Source organism: Urtica dioica, chromosome 9, assembly GCF_054948205.1.
Source record: "Urtica dioica subsp. dioica isolate 48M chromosome 9, U.dioica_male_clone48M_v1_H2, whole genome shotgun sequence".
Taxonomy (NCBI): domain Eukaryota; kingdom Viridiplantae; phylum Streptophyta; class Magnoliopsida; order Rosales; family Urticaceae; genus Urtica; species Urtica dioica.
The window spans coordinates 7,439,433-7,457,868 of NC_142764.1; the positions used below are offsets into that span (position 1 = coordinate 7,439,433).

The 18,436-nt window shown below is 45.1% G+C and overlaps 1 pseudogene; it reads right to left on the reverse strand.

Moving 5' to 3' along the window:
* Positions 1-244: 244 nt before the first annotated feature.
* Positions 245-7,898, reverse strand: LOC149384766 (uncharacterized; annotated as a pseudogene).
* Between the last annotated feature and the right edge of the window lie 10,538 nt (positions 7,899-18,436).

Below are 18,436 nucleotides of genomic sequence, written 5' to 3' on the forward strand. Positions count from 1 at the left end.
TAGTTCGTGGGTACTCTTGGTCTAATGCTTAGGACAACGATTTCATAAACGAGCACATATCAATGTTGATGTACGCACTCAAACACACCAAGTTCTACCTAATACAGCCCTAATATGTACAAATGATACCCCCGCAAAGCAAGAAAACACCCCCCCAAACTTAAAAGCAGACATGGTCCCCAATGTCGATCGTCATATATATAGGGAGAATAGAAGCTTACCTCGCGGGGGTGGCAGAACGCCCCTACTCGTCTCCGCCTTCCGGCGGTGGTTGTGGATAAGTGTACGGGTACCACGGCGGAATTTGAGCGTACGGAGTCATGAATTCCGGGGGAAACGCCGGGTACATCGGCATGTCGGGGCTGGACTCGGCTGGCGCGTCGGGTGGTGGCATAAAGGCTTGGCGAGCCGTCCACGTGTCGTACACATCGCGTTGAAACCCGGCGTAGTTGACACTCCGTTGGCCGAACTCGTTGAGGAACCCTCCGATTGCATTGTGCCCGGCTCCGACGGCTTGCACATCGTGGCGGAGACTTTGGACCTCATATCGGAGACTTTCGTAGTTTTGATCAAGACTTTGGTAGTCTCAACGAAGGCCCTCGTAATTGTGGTCGAGGTTATGATAGTCGCGCCTGAGGTCCGATACATGAGTGTCGAGGCGTGTCATCATCGTTATCATCTCCTCATATGACCCTTGGCGACCCTGAGACGACTCGCCTCTATCTCCTTGTGCGTTGCCTTGCCCCTCTTGGTCTTGATGCGGAGGTTCCTCATCATGATCACAATCGCTGTCGTAATCGGATCCCAACTCCACTATGCGCTCGGGAATATTGATGAACCCACTTCCGCTCGGGTGAGCTTCGCCGTGATGCCATTGGTCGAGACCGAGGATGTAGTCGGCCACGATCGCCTTCCCGAGAGGTTGTAAGTCTTCGGTGGCTGTGAGTTTGGCTCCCGCTTTCATGCACATGGCGGTGATGAGGCCACCGTGACCAAGGAGTACGCTCGTGGTTCGGCTCGCACAAAACACCAAGCGGTCATGGATGACCTTGCCGATGTTGATTGGTCGGTTATGTGCGATGCAATCGAGCAAGGCCAAGCGCTCCATATTCACTTGGTGCGGCCGTGCATTCGGTTGGATGGTAGCGCTTATAAAGTATTGCCACGCCTTGGCATATCGGTTGAGCGCGGTGATCGAGAGGGACTCCGGCTCCCACTGAAGTCGAATGGACTTCTTGCGAGCGTATTTCGCACCCGGCCGCGCAAGTGTGTTTTTCCACGGGTCCCACTTTGGCTCCAATAGCATCGGGGAGTAGTCATCTTCCGCCGGTACGAGCGCTCCGAGGAATTTGTTGATCGCTGCCGGCGATATGTCCACATTCTTTCCTCGGACCTTCACGATGTTATTGGTTGTCATCGAGAGGTTAGCGTAAAATTCTCGAACGAGCCGCGTTGCCGCTCGCGTCTCGATATTCGCCAACTTCTCCCATTTTCGGCTCTGGATTTGCCGGAGCATGTTTCCACATCGTCCATCCACTTCGAGTCGCTTTTCGGGTATGAAACCCACATTGGCAATCAAGTCCCACGTCTTGGGAGCGCCTTCGATGAGGCCTGCGGGGCGAGGAAGCGCGGGGGGAACGTCGCGGGTGCGCTTCGAAGTTTTCCGGGAGGAGTACACCGCCTACAAAAAAGAACACACAAACACACACGTAATGAGTAAAATATCGGTTCGCACATAGCCGTGTCGTGTTTGAGTTAAACCCCCCCCCCCCCCAAACTTGTCATTATGCATATAATCTTATGACCCATACTCAAAACAACTCTTTTTATCGCTCATTTTCTTTCAAAACCCGACATTTACAAACCCCATCTCTCTCGGGCCTTTTATCGAACACGTGGTGGGTGTGCCAAATTTTCAAAGGAAATCATGATTCTTGAACACACATGAACACACCCACGTTGTTTTGATCACAACAACACGCTATTGAACTCCAAACAAACATTTAAATCATCATAGAGCATATAAATTCGGAGAAAAAGGAGAACAAGAGAATTTACCTTGTTCATGTTGAGACAATGATGAAGAACAAATAAAATCAACCCAATTCCTCACACCAATAAGAGATTGCACACGATTATAGTGGATTTAGTGAAGAAAAGAGTGTTAGGGAGGTGAAATTTTCGGAGAAAAACGAGAGAGAAAAGAGAGAAAAGCGGGAAAATGGAGTTTTAGGGTTGGAAAAGGCGAAATGTGGAGTTTAAAAGGGACTTACCTGCGCGGGTTGACCCGTTCTCGCGGCGCGACCCGGATCCTCGCGCCGCGAGGAGCCCAATTTCGTGCAACCCGATTCTTCACAGGTTCTCCTCGCGGTCTCTGTCGCGGTGTCCTCGTGGCGCGATGATTTTTTTTTTTTTTTTTTTTTTTTTTTCATATTCTGAGAATTAGAATCATAAAACACGTGAAAACAACCTAAACACAATTAACTACGAAAAACAATCAATCAAAACAAAATGCAACGAAAGAGAACACGGGTTGCCTCCCGAGAAGCGCTTTAGTTTACGTCAATAGCTTGACGGGATATCGTATGGTCATGGAATGGTTGTGATGAAGGTCACTGCTTTCTCGCTTTCGAACACACCTCCAAAGTATGGTTTCACCCTGTGACCGGTGACTTTGAATTGTTCGCCTTTCTGATTCTTTAACTCTACCCACCCGTGCGGGTATACGCTGACGATCTCGAACGGCCCTGACCACCTCGACTTCAGTTTTCCCGAAAAGAGCTTCAGTCTCGAGTTGTAAAGGAGTACTTGTTGACCTGGGTTTAGCTCTTTACGGACGATGTGCTTGTCGTGCCATGCCTTAGTCTTCTCCTTGTAGATCTTGGCGTTTTCGTATGCTTCACGACGGAGCTCGTCGAGTGCATTCAGTTGGAGCAATCGTTGCTGTCCCGAGGCCTTGTAGTCGAAATTAAGTTTCTTCATTGCCCATAATGCCTTGTGCTCGAGTTCGACCGGCAAGTGGCACGCTTTCCCATAGATGAGGTGGTACGGAGACATACCAATGGGGGTCTTGAAGGCCGTGCGGTAGGCCCAGAGAGCGTCTTCGAGCTTGGCCGACCAATCCTTGAGTGAGGCTCCCACCGTCTTCTCCAAGATTTGCTTGATTTCCCGATTAGAGACCTCCGCTTGACCATTGGCTTGGGGATGATACGCCAACGTTCTCCGGTGATTGACGCTATATTTGGCAAGGAGTGCGTCGAATTGCCGATTGCAGAAGTGTGCACCTCCGTCGCTAATAATGGCTCGTGGCGTGCCGAATCGAGTGAAAATGCTCTTCAAGAATTTCAGGACCACCTTGCTATCGCTCGTCGGTGTAGCTTTGGCCTCGACCCACTTGGATACGTAATCCACCGCCAGGAGAATGTACTTGTTTCCGTAGGACGACGGAAACGGGCCCATGAAATCTATTCCCCAAACGTCGAACGGTTCTATTTCCAAAATGTTAGTGAGTGGCATCTCATTTCGGTTAGAAATATTACCCGTTCGTTGGCACCGGTCACAAGCAATGATGAAGTCTCGGCTATCTTTGAAGAGCGTTGGCCAATAGAAGCCGCTTTGAAGGACTTTCGCTGCCGTGCGGTTCGGACCGAAGTGACCTCCGCATTCGAGGCCATGGCAATGTCGCAGAACCGACTCCATCTCATCCTCGGGGACACACCTTCGCACAATCAGGTCTGCACACTGCCGATAGAGAATCGGCTCCTCCCAGTAATACCTCCGAACCTCCGAAAGAAATTTGCGCTTCTGGTACGTCTTGAGGTCGGTAGGCACCACCTTGCCTACGAGGTAATTTACGATGTCGGCATACCATGGGAGGACGGCTTGATGGACGGCCAAAAGCTTTTCGTCGGGGAAGTCATCGTTGATGAGTGCCGTCTTGTCTGGAACGTGCTCGAGAGTCTCCAATCTCGATAAGTGATCAGCTACGAGGTTCTCTGTGCCCTTCTTGTCTTTGACCTCGATGTCGAACTCTTGGAGGAGAAGGACCCAACGGATTAGGCGGGGTTTGGCGTCCTTCTTCTCCATGAGGTATCTAATGGCCGCGTGGTCGGTGTAGACGATCACCTTATTGCCAATGATGTAGGGTCTGAACTTGTCGAATGCGAACACCACCGCCAGAAGCTCCTTCTCCGTCGTCGTGTAGTTCACTTGGGCATCGTTAAGAGTCCGGCTCGCATAGTAAATCGCGTGGAAAGCCTTGTCTTTACGCTGCCCAAGGACTGCACCCACCGCATGGTCGCTGGCGTCGCTCATGATCTCGAACGGGAGACTCCAGTCCGGGGCGGTGATGATCGGGGCGGTGCTGAGTCTCTGCTTGAGGGAGTTGAAGGCCTCTAAGCACTCGGTGGAGAAGGAGAACTTGGTGTCTTTCTCGAGGAGTCCGCATAATGGCTTCGTTATTTTGGAGAAGTTTGATGAAGCGCCTATAGAAGCCGGCATGCCCCAGGAAACTTCTCACTCCCTTCACCGAAGTTGGTGGTGGTAGCTTCTCGATTGTGGAAATTTTCGCCCGGTCCACCTCTAACCCGTCCTTCGAGACCCTGTGACCTAGCACGATGCCTTCTTGTACCATGAAATGGCACTTCTCCCAGTTGAGCACGAGATTCGTTTCTTCACACCTGTTAAGCACCTGAGACAAATTCTCCAAACATTGATCAAATGTAGGGCCAAAAACGGAAAAATCGTCCATAAAAACCTCAATTGTTTTCTCCACCATGTCGGAGAAGATGGCCATCATGCATCGTTGGAACGTGGCTGGTGCGTTACATAGCCCAAACGGCATTCGCTTGAAGGCGAAAGTGCCATAAGGGCATGAAAAGGTGGTCTTCTCCTGATCCTCTGGTGCGATCGTGATCTGGTTATAACCTGAATAACCATCAAGAAAACAATAATACCTGTGCCCTGCGAGACGGTCGAGCATCTGATCGATGAAGGGAAGTGGGAAGTGGTCTTTGCGCGTGGCGTTGTTGAGCTTGCGGTAGTCCATGCAGATTCTGTACCCGGTCACCGTCCGAGTGGAAATGAGCTCGTTGTTGTCGTTTCTCACCACCGTCATTCCGCCTTTCTTCGGAACGCATTGCACCGGACTTACCCATGCGCTGTCGGAGATCGGGTAAATGACCCCGACATCGAGCCACTTCAGGATCTCTTTCCTGACGACCTCTTTCATCGCCGGATTGAGGCGTCTTTGGTGCTCTACCGAGGGTCGATGCCCGTCCTCCAAGAGTATGCGGTGAACGCAATAGGAGGGGCTGATCCCTTTGATGTCCGAGAGTGTCCACCCGATCGCTCTCTTGTGCTTGCGTAGCGCCACGAGCAGCCTTTCTTCTTCTCCCTTGGTGAGGTGATTCGAGATGATCACCGGAAGGGTCGAGTCTGCTCCTAAATATGCGTAGCGGAGATGTGCCGGCAATTCTTTTAACTCGAGTTTTTGGGGGCTGTTGAATGGACGGGGGCACTCGAGGTTGGCTCTCCCCCAAACTCTCGATCGAGTTACGTCGGTATGGCATGGCTGCGTTCATGTTCTCCACGTGCTCTAAAGCTTCACATTCATCAAACTCGTTAGTGAAATCGATAGAGTTTAGCAAACTTACCTCGAGCGGGTCCTCAGATCGGTGAGAGAAGTCGGTGATGATGGAATTACATATGTCGATCCGGAAGACATCGTCACTCGCCCTCGGGTATTTTATGGCGTTGAACACGTTGAATACCACCTCTTCATCTTGCACCCTCAATTTTAGATCTCCTTTCTGAACGTCGATGAGAGCTCCTCCGGTGGCGAGGAATGGCCGCCCTAGGATGATTGGGACGTCGCGGTCTTCCTCCATGTCGAGCACCACGAAGTCGGCGGGGAAGATGAACTTGTCGACTTTGACCAAGAGATCCTCGATCGCTCCCCGCGGGTATACGATGGACCTGTCCGCCATTTGGAGCGTGATTCGGGTCGGTCTCACCTCTCCGATGCCGAGCTTCTTGAAGATGGAGTATGGCATCAAGTTGATGCTCGCTCCCAGGTCGCATAGCGCTCGCTCGAAGAAGGTGTTCCCGATGGCACACGGTACGGTGAAACTCCCTGGATCCTTCATCTTCACCGGCAACTTCCTCTGAATGATGGCGGAGCACTCTTCGGTGAGGGTGATCGTGCTGCAGTCCTCTATTTTCCTCTTTTTCGAGAGGATGTCCTTCAGGAACTTGGCGTATGTCGGCATCTGCTCAAGAGCGTCAACAAACGGGATATTTATCTGAAGTTGCTTAAATACCTAGAGGAACTTGCTGAATTGGTGGTCGAGTTTCCCTTCTTTCTGCCTCTGAGGAAACGGCAGCTTTGGCGTGCTTGTTGGGGTTGGAGCGCTCGCCGGCGGTGGCGTGGCTTGGGGCAGCGGCACGGGAGACTCGTCTTTCTCCACATTTTCTTTCTTCTTGCCGGAGTTGTCAATCACTTGTCCGCTTCTGAGTGTGATGGCATTGACCTGTGACCTGGGGTTGATGTCGGTGTTGCTCGGAAGCGTTCCCTGAGGTCGTGAGTTCACCGCGGTCGACAGTTGCCCCATTTGCGTCTCAAGATTTCGGATCTGCGCCGATTGGTTCGAGAGAGACGTCTTCGTTTCGTGCATAAACTCGGTGGTGGAGTTTATGAAGGCGGTCGTTGACGTGGCCAAGTTGGCGATGAGCTCCTCTAGGTTGGTCTCGCCCTTGTACGCCCGAAATGGAGGAGGCTGGTACGGCGGTGGTCGGGGCTGATTCTGTTGTGGACGAGGCTGGGCTTGAGGCGCGGGTTGCATAGGCATGTTGTTTTGGGGGCCTCTCCATCCCCCATTTTGGTAGTTGTTCCTTGGGCCTTGATTGTAGTTGTTTTGGGGCGGCCTGTTGTTGATGAAGTTGGCTTGTTGGCCGTTGTCCCCATACACGCACTCGTCGCTATTGTGCTGCCCGTTGCACCAGAAACAGACTTCAGGGGTGTGCACGGCTTGAACGGAGGCCTTCTGTCCCTGAACTGATTTTGTAAGATCCGCCACCTGTGCTGCCAGTGCCTTCATCAGCTCCATCTCGGGAGTAACTGGCATATTCTTCAAAATGCGCCGCTCGGACGGGCATTGATCGTTGTTGTAGGCCAGCTCCTCGAGGATGCTGTGAGCTTCCTCCTCTGTCTTCTGAAAGAACGACCCTCCAGCGGCCGTGTTGACTAGGGTGCGCGACGATGGTGAGAGGCCGCCATAGAAAATCTGCACCATCATCCACCCTTGAATGCCATGGTTGGGACACCTCCTCTCTAGCTCCTTGAAGCGGCCCCATGCTTCAAACAGTGACTCCCCGTCGTATTGGGCGAACGAATGGATCTCGTTGCGTCTCTTGTGCATCTTCTCGAACGGAAAGAACTTTGAGATGAATTTGATGCGCAAGTCGGCCCACGATGTGATGGAACCCGGCGGGAGGGAGTTGAGCCACGTCTTGGCTCGATCCCGTAGTGAAAACGGGAAGAGGCGGAGGCGGATGGCTTCGTCGGACACGTTGTGGAGCTTGAACGTGTTTGCGATCTCGACGAAGTTCGTCAGATGGTCTTGCGGGTCTTCGGCAGGTGATCCAGCGAATTGATTCGCTTGGACCATGTGAATGATGCCGGTCTTGATCTCGAAATTCTGGTTACCCGCAAGAGCCGGGAGAGCGATTGCCGATTGCGCTGCGTCGGCTGGTGGTAACCCATATTGGAATAGGGTCTTTGGCTCCTCGTTCGCTCTATCTCCCATTGCTCGTTCCTTTGCTTGCTTTCTGTTCGTCTTGCAAAACTTTTCGATTTCAAGATTTAGCGGAACGAGGTTTGATGTTCCCTCACTCCGCATGCACCTTCAAAACAAAGAAAATGACACGCAAAGTTAGGAAACTCGTAACGAAATCAAATGGCAAATAAGATTGTTTTTCGACGCTATTGTAAAAAGTCCCCGGCAACGGCGCCAAAAACTTGTTGCGATATTTTTATAACTAGCACGCAAGCGGACGTATCGCAAAAGTAATAGTGTTACGTAAGTAACGGATATCGATCCCACAGGGACTAGTTACTCTAGCGACGCTAAACAACCTAAAGCAAATTGATTTCACTGTATTGAGGTGGGAAGTGCAAGAATAAACTATAATAAAAATAACTGAAAACAACGGAAATTTAACACGAAACTTCAAATAAGAGAAAATGGGGGGTCACGACTTCACCGGAAAACTAAGGCTCGGGGGTTTCGGGTTCCAACAACTAGACTTAATCTACTCACGCTAATCTCATTCTCCCTAACATATTACTAGCCTCTCTCGAGTGATCTAGCAACCTACGCAATTGACGGATTATATATCCTCTCGGCCTCTAATCCTATTAAAACAACCACGAGCAACAAACACGAGAATTCAAACGATTACATTAAGCTTAAGCCGTCTAGCAACCTAAGAACAAAATGAAGCAAGGATTATGAGCATGAGTTTTCGCCCTCTCTCGAGTGATCGAAAACTCCTAAAAACAATCCTAAAGATGGCCAATCTAAAGAACGCATTAAGAACACATCCACACAAGCATGAATAATTGAGCAAACCACAGCATTATTTCACCCTAACGAAACCCCCTAACCCAATTTAATCCGGCTACATCGCAACCCCGCTAAAGACTTAGCCTCTAACGGTGTTCAAGACCATGATCAAAGCAATGAGAGTGATTAAAAGCAATAAAACTAGCATAGAATGAAAAAGAGAGCTCATGATTATAACGAGAAAGGAATTCAAGACACAATACAGAATTAAGAATAGAAAATAAATAGAGGGAAGAAGAAAAACTATTAATGGAGTTCCGGCTGATCGGATTTTGTCAATTCCGTTGATAAGCTTTCTCTCCGTTGCAAAAGCTCTCCAAAACAATAATAAAATAAAGCGTAACCTAAAAAAAGAGGCTGAGTTGTGTTTTATAGTGGTTTAGGTCGAAGTACAATTTTGTACTGATCTGGGCCTTAAAAAACGATCCAACGGCTAGGATTAAGTCAAAATTCGACTTTATTTTCGTCAGGATTCGTCGTCTCGCGGCGCGCCAACCATCCTCGCGGCTCGAGGCTTCCTTCTTCGTATCGTCGCGGCGCGAGATCACCGCGAGGCGCACCGCGAGAACCTCCTGGAACTTTTTGTGTCCGTGAAAATCCGGGGGTCGCGGCGCGAGACCTTGACGTCGCGGCGCGAGGTCTGTTGATTTCTGAGGTCGCGCCGCGAGGTCTTGCGCACAAGCCTCCAAATCTTCCTTTTCTTCATTTTGACTCCAAATTCATCGTTTTTACCTCCGTTCCATCGATATGTGACCCGACAGCTGCTTTTCATCCATGTTGACCTGAAATTCTCTATAAACACACTAAAACCATCAAAAACACTCGAGAACGCGCTAAATCCTAGTCTAATGAGAGCGGATTCGTACGTAAAATACGCACTCATCAATGCCGGAGGGCTGATCGTAGAAGACGACACTGGAAGGGTGAGACGAGACGAGAAGAAGACGATGAGCTCTAGGAGATCCCGATTCAAAAAGCTTAAGGAGAAACCCGTAAATTTTCTATAATTCGTCTCATTATATTGGTTGCTTGACACATATGTTCTTATGGTTAAATTAATTAAACAAAACTAGATCTTGTTTTAACCATTAAATTGATTAGCTTAAGATAGCGTAATTAATTATTTTTCTGCACAGTTATTATGATAAAGTGAATAATCAACAACCCCTGGTGTCGAGCGACTGTTCGTGTCTGATATCAACCCGGTATATCACCAACATATTCTCTCTTTAATTAGTTGCTAGATTTGTGGAAAAGAAATCAGGCAACTAATTAAATAAGAGAGAGAATAATAATGGTTGACATATTCTTTCTCCATTAAATAATGAAATTAGATATTGTCTTTTATTCTCTCTCATTATTCATTTCCTAATATCTAGAAGAATAATAATGGTAGAGATATTGTCTCCATTAAATAAGGAAATAAGATATTGTCCTCATAATTCTCAAATATCTAGATTCCTTAAATATATAAGAAAAATAACGAAATATAATATCCTAGATTCTGATCTGATGAATGAGAGAAAAAGTAGGATTCGTGCGATGGCAAATGAGCACAAGGCCGTCCGCCCAGCCCCGCGGCGATGGCCTCACGGCCCTCCAAGAACTTGAGGGGGGACTATGACAAGTGGACCATGGCCAATATCAAAGTCATGGCCTACATGCTCGCAAGCATATCTGATGCGTTGCGGACCAAGATGGAAGGAAATGAGATAGTGGAGATCTTTGACTCGCTGCAAGAAATGTTTGGGATGCAAAGCCAGCGAGCCCGCATTAAACTCACTCGTAAGTGCACTAACATTAGGATGATTGCGAGAACTCTGGTGAGGGATCTGTTGGAATCGATCTAGGGTTTGAGAAAATAATTAACGCTTCGGTAAGCGGCGGAATTTTAAAAATTTTCTTTTACAAGTAAAACAGTTTTTACTAACCTAGACAAGTGCAAGTACATGTAATTAAAAACCAATATGAGCTATGAAGTTCACTAACCTTTCTTGAAGTTTGAACCTTGTAGAAGCTTTTGGAAAGTTGCAACGCTCGTCTCCCCTCGCAGCACGTCTCTCTTCCTTTCCTCGGCACCTCGAGCAACCACGAAAGTTTCTATCACTAAATCACTCGAAAAGAAGGAATCAGTGAGTGGGCACTTTTAAACACTACGACTTAAGAACGAGTCTCGAAGTCGCAGAGCTAAACACTAGGTCGAGTGAGGACCTAGGTGCCAAGACAAGAAATAATCGAAAATAAACTAGAGAGAGAGAGAGGATTTTCGGCCAAAGTTCTAGAGAGAGAGTCTCTCAAATCTCTTAAACTTGGATCAATGAAATGTGAGGAAATGAGGCTCCTATTTATAGGAGAGGTCTCACCTTCAATAAGGTAGTTTCCTCTTCTATAGAATATCACATATTCATGAGCAATTTCCTCTTTTTTCCCTTTGAGACACTCGGCCAACTCAAGGCTTCTAGAAGCCTTGATTTGTTTCCAATTTTGTTCAAGGCCTTGCCTTGTCTCTCACTTGGCCGATTCCCACTTTCCTCTTGGAGGAAATTTGTTTCCTCTTTTTCTTTTGGCAAGTATCTAAATACATTTATGCACAAAATAAACTCTCATATTTCTCTATTAGGGTAGGCGCCCAAGTCTCTCTAGAAGGAGCTTCTAGAAGCTTCTTCATTTGTTCATGACAACATGAGAAAGGCCCATTAAGAATTTTCAATAAAATTCTCATGAAATGAAATTAATTCACAAGGCCCAGTTAATTATATTATGACCGAGTGACATTAAGTCATCAAATGAACTTGTCAAAATTTATTGACATCCATTTCATCCTTATGTCTCAAAAGACAAAAATACCCTTTCGACAATTTTCGTTCTTGTTTTGACGTAGCTTCCAGTTTAACTATTCCTATCGATGTGATTCGTGACAGTGACCTCATGGACCCAAATGAACAAAGCTTGAGCTAAACACTTGGACTCAAAAGTTCACAAACCTTTTCCAAGTTTAGCTTAATGTCAACTGACTCCACTAAAGAGCTGACACTGAAAGTCTCTCGGTTCAAATGAATTTATTTTCTACTCAAGAATTCGACCTAATTATGATGAGCGGATCCACTGAATATTATCTATGTTTACCCTTCATGAATGTCATCAGCTAGTCGGGACTTACTAAATTACCATTTTACCCTTCTAGCTGTTATTTCCTCAACTCCTTTGTTGCTTGTGAATAAGTTAGAAACAATGTATTGACGAGGAGCTAAAAAGTCACATTGTTTCATCCAAAAGAGTCAGGACTCAATTTGGACACTGGCCAGTTCATTTATTCACACTCCAAGGAACAAAGCATGAGGTGACATACATTGCATTTCAGCAATCTTGTACATGAATTCCATATCTATGAGAACTTCACAAAGTTACTCATGACAGACTCACAACTTAGTACTTCACCAATAGGCCTTGTTCGGAATCACATAGTGAGTCCGAACTTTGACTTTCTCAAATGAGAATACTAAGGTGTGAAATGGCATGTCTCATTTCAGGATTAAGGTAAGCATGATGCAATTCATACATAGTGACTTCGAGACATAAGAGGTTAAATGGTTTGTTCTTATATTGTCTCTACAAGTGCACTGGTCAATTCAGTACCTTCGGAAGATACCTAGAAGAACTATAGAGTCTCCAACTCTCAATGCCTCATAACCAGACCTCATAGATTCTTCTAACAATCATTCTGAGGTCAATAGTCCTTTGACCCTAAGATTGCGAATATATCGTTTTAAGCAAACTACGAAGAGTTTGTTCATGCAAATCTACATTTGTCTCTTCGTAAGTTGTTAAGTTTGTTTATGGACTAAAAGACTAAGGTTTTATCATAAAGCTTCAAACAAAGAAAGAATGAATGAACGTTTCAACTTTATTAATGAATAGATAGGCAATTACAAGCAAGAGTCTTCATGAGACTTTATTACATCAAATGTACAAAATAAAGACTACAACTCTTCTTGTGGGCACCATTGACAACAAACTCCCACTTGACTCAAAGAAGGTGTGTGTAGTCCTTCATGCCTAATCCCTCACGATGTTGGTCGAAGACCTTGTTCGCTAGGGCCTTGGTGAATGGATCTGCGAGGTTGTCCACCGTTGAGATCTTCTTCACTTCCACGTCTCCGCGCTGCACGATCTCTCGAATCAAATGGTATTTCCTCTCAATATGCTTAGAGCGCTTATGGCTTCTAGGTTCCTTTGAGTTAGCGACAGCCCCACTATTATCACAATAAAGGGTCATGGGCTCGTCGACGTTTGGAACAATTTCCAAATACTTAAGGAACTTTCTAAGCCATACAGCCTCTTTGGATGCTTCACAAGCAGCCACATATTCTGCTTCCATTGTGGAGTCAGCAATGCAAGATTGCTTAATACTTCTCCACACAACAGCTCCACCATTAAGGATGAACACAGATCCTGAAGTGGATTTCCTGGAATCCTTATCTGCTTGAAAATCGGAGTCGGTATATCCCGTCATAGTCAGGTCAGTACCTGAGTATGTAAGCATCAAGTTCCTAGTTCTTCGAAGATACTTAAGAACATGCTTAACAATAATCCAGTGCTCGGGTCCAGGGTTGGATTGGAAACGGCTAACTACGCCAACGGCGAAACATATATCAGGTCTAGTGCAAAGCATAGCATACATGAGGCTTCCTACGGCAGAGGCGTAAGGAATCTTCCTCATGTCTTCAATATCTTGTGCAGTCTAGGGAGACTGGTCCTTAGAGAGTGAAACTCCATGCCTAAAGGGTGTTTGACCCCTCTTGCAGTCTTGCATCGAGAAGCGATCCATCACCTTATCAATATAAGATGCTTGAGAGAGCGACAGGGTCCGGTTTTTCCTATCTCGAAAGATTTGGATTCCCAGAATGTACGCGGCTTCTCCTAGATCCTTCATATCGAATTGCTTTGCTAGCCAGACCTTAACCTCAGATAACTTACCCACGTCATTACCAATGAGTAGTATATCATCAACATATAGTACCAGAAACACAACTTTCGTGTATTAACTTGTAAACACAACGCTCATCTATTGACTGTTCAAAGCCGAAGCTCTTTACAGTTTCATCGAATCTAATATTCCATGACCTAGATGCTTGCTTTAGTCCATAAATGGATTTAAGCAACTCACAAACCTTGGTCTCTTGACCTTTATCCACGAAACCGTCTGGTTGAGCCATGTAAATGCGCTCGTCAAGATTGCCATTCAGAAAGGCTGTCTTGACATCCATTTGCCAGATCTCATAGTCGAGAGCTGCAGCTATGGATAGGAGTATGCGGATGGATTTAAGCATCGCGACTGGCGAGAAGGTTTCTTCATAGTCAATCCCTTCTTGTTGGGTATAACCCTTTTCCACAAGTCGTGCTTTGAACGTCTCGACGTTCCCATCAGGACCCCTTTTCTTCTTGTATATCCACTTACACCCTACGGGTTTAATCCCTTCAGGAAGGTCTACAAGTTTCCAGACTTTGTTGACATACATCGAGTGCATTTCAACTTTCATGGCGTCAAGCCAAAGGTTTGATTCAGAACAAGCCATCGCTTGGCTATAGGAAACAGGGTCATCCATGTCGGAGACGGCTACAAGAGAGTCTAAATAAGACAAGTACCTGTCAGGCTTTTGAGTAGCCCTCCCACTACGTCGAAGTACTACTTGACGAGATTCTGATGAGTTAGGTTGTGTTTCAGTTGGGGTTAGAACAGTTCTTACAGATGAGGTAGAAGCTTCCTCACCCAACTTTTCTTCAAGCACAATTTTGCTTCTAGGTTTCGCATCCTTCATAAAGTCCTCCTCAAGGAAACGAGCATTCGTGCTAACGAAAGTCTTATCGTCCTCGGGACTATAGAAAGTAAAACCTTTGGTTTCCTTCGGATATCCTACAAACAGGCACAATTCTGACCTACTAGCCAACTTGCTAGTCTTTTGCCTCAGCACGTGTGCAGGGCAACCCCAAATTCGGATGCGGCCAAGATTCACTTTACGGCCAGTCCATCGTTCATAAGGAGTACCAGGAACCGTTTTGGACGGAACTTGGTTCAGAATGTAAGCGGCTGTTTCGAGGGCATATCCCCAAAAGGAAAGCGGGAGTGATGAGTAACTCATCATTGATCTAACCATCTCCATAAGAGTTCGGTTTCTTCTCTCTGACACTCCGTTTTGTTGAGGTGTGCCAGGTGCGGTAAGCTGAGAAGCGATACCTTCTTCTTTAAGAAAGTCATCGAACTCTCTAGACATATACTCACCACCTCGATCAGATCGAAGGGTTTTGATCACTTTGCCAGTTTGCTTTTCCACTAAAGCCCTAAAGACCTTAAATACGTTAAAGGTCTCGGATTTGTGTTTAAGCAAATAGACAAACCCATATCTTGAGTAATCATCAGTGAAGGTAACGAAGTATTCGTATCCTCCACGTGCCTGTTGGTTGAGCGGACCACATACATCAGAATGTATTAGTTCCAGCAACTCAGTGGCTCTTCGACTCTTATCGGAGAAAGGTCGCTTAGTCATTTTTCCTTCTATACAGGATTCACAAGTAGGTAGTGAACCTATTGCAGAGGCTTGGAGTGGACCATCCCTCACAAGTCTCTTAATCCTATCTAGACTGATATGACCAAGTCTTAAGTGCCAGAGGTATGTTGATTTTGTTAGATCGGAGGATTCAGAAAGTTTGATCCTCTTTGGCTCCCTAATTAGATCATTATCTATTTCGGTGTCTAAAAGAGAAGGTTGAGTGAGATAGATGCAGAAAAGAGCATTCTTCATACATGCATCAGTGACAAAAGAATTATCAGGAAACGAAATACGAATTCCATTCTTAATGAACTTTAAACAATAATCTTGCTCACGAAGACGAGCAACGGATATTAAGTTCTTCCCAAAGGTAGGAACAAAATAAACATTATTCAAGTTTAAAGTGCGGTCTTCAAAAGACAGCATCACGGATCCCACAGCCTTCGCGGACACCAGGCTCCCATCACCCCATTTGAAACAGAACTCGCCTTCTTCTAAGCTTTTGGTTTTCTTGAAACCATTCAAGGAACAACAAATATGGTTAGTAGCAGCGGAGTCAAGAATCCACGTTGATACATTATCAGCTACTAAGCATGCTTCGGTAACTAGTACAATACTATGTTCCTTTGCTTTGAGATAGGCAGGACAGTTCCTTTTATCGGCTTTGTAAGGTCCCTTCTCAGTTCTAGAGGCGGAGGCTTTGTGCTCAGTAGCATGTGCCTCTCCTTGATTCCTCTTTCTCTTAGTGAGACCTACAGCAGTGTGAAGTTCCTCCATAAGCTTGGTAACAGTGTACTCTAGCTTGTTAATGGAGTAGTTCATCTTGGAGGTATCAAGAGATGCGGGGAGAGTTTCTAAGATCATATCTATGACATTCTTCACATCAATCTCAGATCCTAGGATTTCCATTTTACTCAGATGACTAATGATCAATATCATAAAGTCTCCAACAGGAGTCCTAGCCTTCATGCGACAGTTCATAAACTGTCGGACTGCTTTTTCCCTTGCTTGACGCCTTTGCCCTCCAAACATCTCATGGAGATTGGTGAGCATGTCGGCGGCAGTCTCGATGTCACGATGTTGTTGTTGCAACACATTGTTCATTAATGCTAAGATATAGCACCTCACAATCTTATCGGAGCAGAGCCAGGCCGCCAAGGCGTCTTTGTCCTCTTGAGTTGAATCATCATTCGTCAGAGGAGGACACGGGGTGGTGAGTACCCATTTGTGCTTGTTAACGGTAGGTTTTATGTCGAGGTTACGTTTCGAATCTACGTAGTTTTCGTTTTCGAGTTTGATCGAGGAAAGAAAGATAGAGAGATGGTTGAGAGACATATTGCCTATATAAGTTGAAACAAGTTTATGATTAGTCTTTGGTTTAGGATTTAAGTTTCATTAAGACTTTTGTAAAATCCAAAGGTGTTATAAACCAAACGATAATTTACTCCCTCAAGAGAAGGCCGCAAAAAATCTCCATTTATAAGTAAATGACACATCATTAATGCTAAGCCAAAATGTCAATACATCTATTTTGACTAGCCACCTTGTAAATTGGTTTGATCACTCACATCCTTTCGCAGAGCCTCAAGGGAGGATACTAGGGATTGAGCCTAAGCGTGCAACCAACCACTTAGTCCAAAAGATCAGCTTTGAAAAACAATCCCCCAAGGGGAGGCCTTGCCATCATTGCATCACTCTCAGACGTAGCTCATTGAGCAATGATCGAAGCAATAACGCCTTGGAGTACTCACATTTAAGTGAGGGTCGCAAGAGCGGCTCTTAGTCCCACGTTATTGCATCTTTCACTAGCGTTGGGGATCGCGGGTTACAAACAACGAATATAACCCTCCCACTTAGTTTTTGGAGTTGGTTCATCGACTCTTATAATTTCGGAAACAGATTTCCTAGTTAGAGAGCGACAGAGCGGACAACTAGAAGAGAATCCTAGATCGACATGTTCAGAGCAGTATTAGTGCATAAAGGCACAAGGTACATACTCGATCTTTTCCTATTTTCTATTTCGGGAAAGTGCGTGAGGGAAGTGCGAACTTCAACTCACTCGAACACTTGAAAGTTTGAGATTACACATCTTTTTATTTTTCGGCTTGTCTACAAGGAGACCTCCCACTCAAATTTTCAAGAGCATATAGATTTTGAACATATGTGATATAGATATAGTTTTGAAAACATTTTGAAAATTTATTTGATTTGGATGACAAAATATTTTTCAAGTTTGAAAGTGAAAACGGTTTTTCAAAATTCAAACTAGTTTTGTAAAAATTCAATTTCAATTAAACTTTCAAAAATCAAAACATTTTAATCTTACACATCATGTTTATAATCATATGAAAAACATTTTTGCTCAAGAAAGTTTTCTCATTAGAGTTCTATAACTCATGGTAGTGGGGTTTGAAAATCCGGATTTCTAAAAAAAACTGGAGTTTCAGACAGCCGCGCACCTCGGAGTAAAATCGCCATATCTGGCGGCTCCGATGTCCTTTTCAGCCGAAACCGGTGGCATTGGACAGAGGACAGACAGAGCTTTAATTTGATTCAAGAATAATTAAATTTCGATTTCTGAACAGAGAGTTATGCCACTTTTAATGCGGGTTTACTCCAGCTCGTAGAAAAAGAAATAAATTAAAGCTTGGTCCTACTTAGGTGCGAAAAAGAATCAAGTGTAACGGAACGTTTTAAGATATTGTTTAAAGCTTTTATATGTGTTCTATTGGCAGGGTAATAACATAGAATAAAAGAAATAACAACATGCATAAAACGATTCAAGTAAAAATAAGAAACTAGCAAGATATCAAAACTAGTCACAAAATTTTACTCGAAATTTCTCAAACCTTTAAAACACGTTTTTCAATATAAAAAATTAAAAACTTTTAGAACTGATTCTAATGTGTTTTAAAAACATCCCAAACTCATAGAAAATCAACATGCTTTTTAATTTAAAGACATGAGCAATAAATTAAAAAAAAATCTAAGATTACAATTCTAACTTGTCACAAAATTAGTAAACTTTCGAAAACGATTTTCAAGCTCATAATTTTAAAAACATGTACATGCTAATCTTTGACCATAGCTCTGATACCATTTGTTGGAATCGATCTAGGGTTTGAGAAAATAATTAACGCTTCGGTAAGCGGCGGAATTTTAAAAAATTTATTTTACAAGTAAAACAGTTTTTACTAACCTAGACAAGTGCAAGTACATGTAATTAAAAACCAATATGAGCTATGAAGTTCACTAACCTTTCTT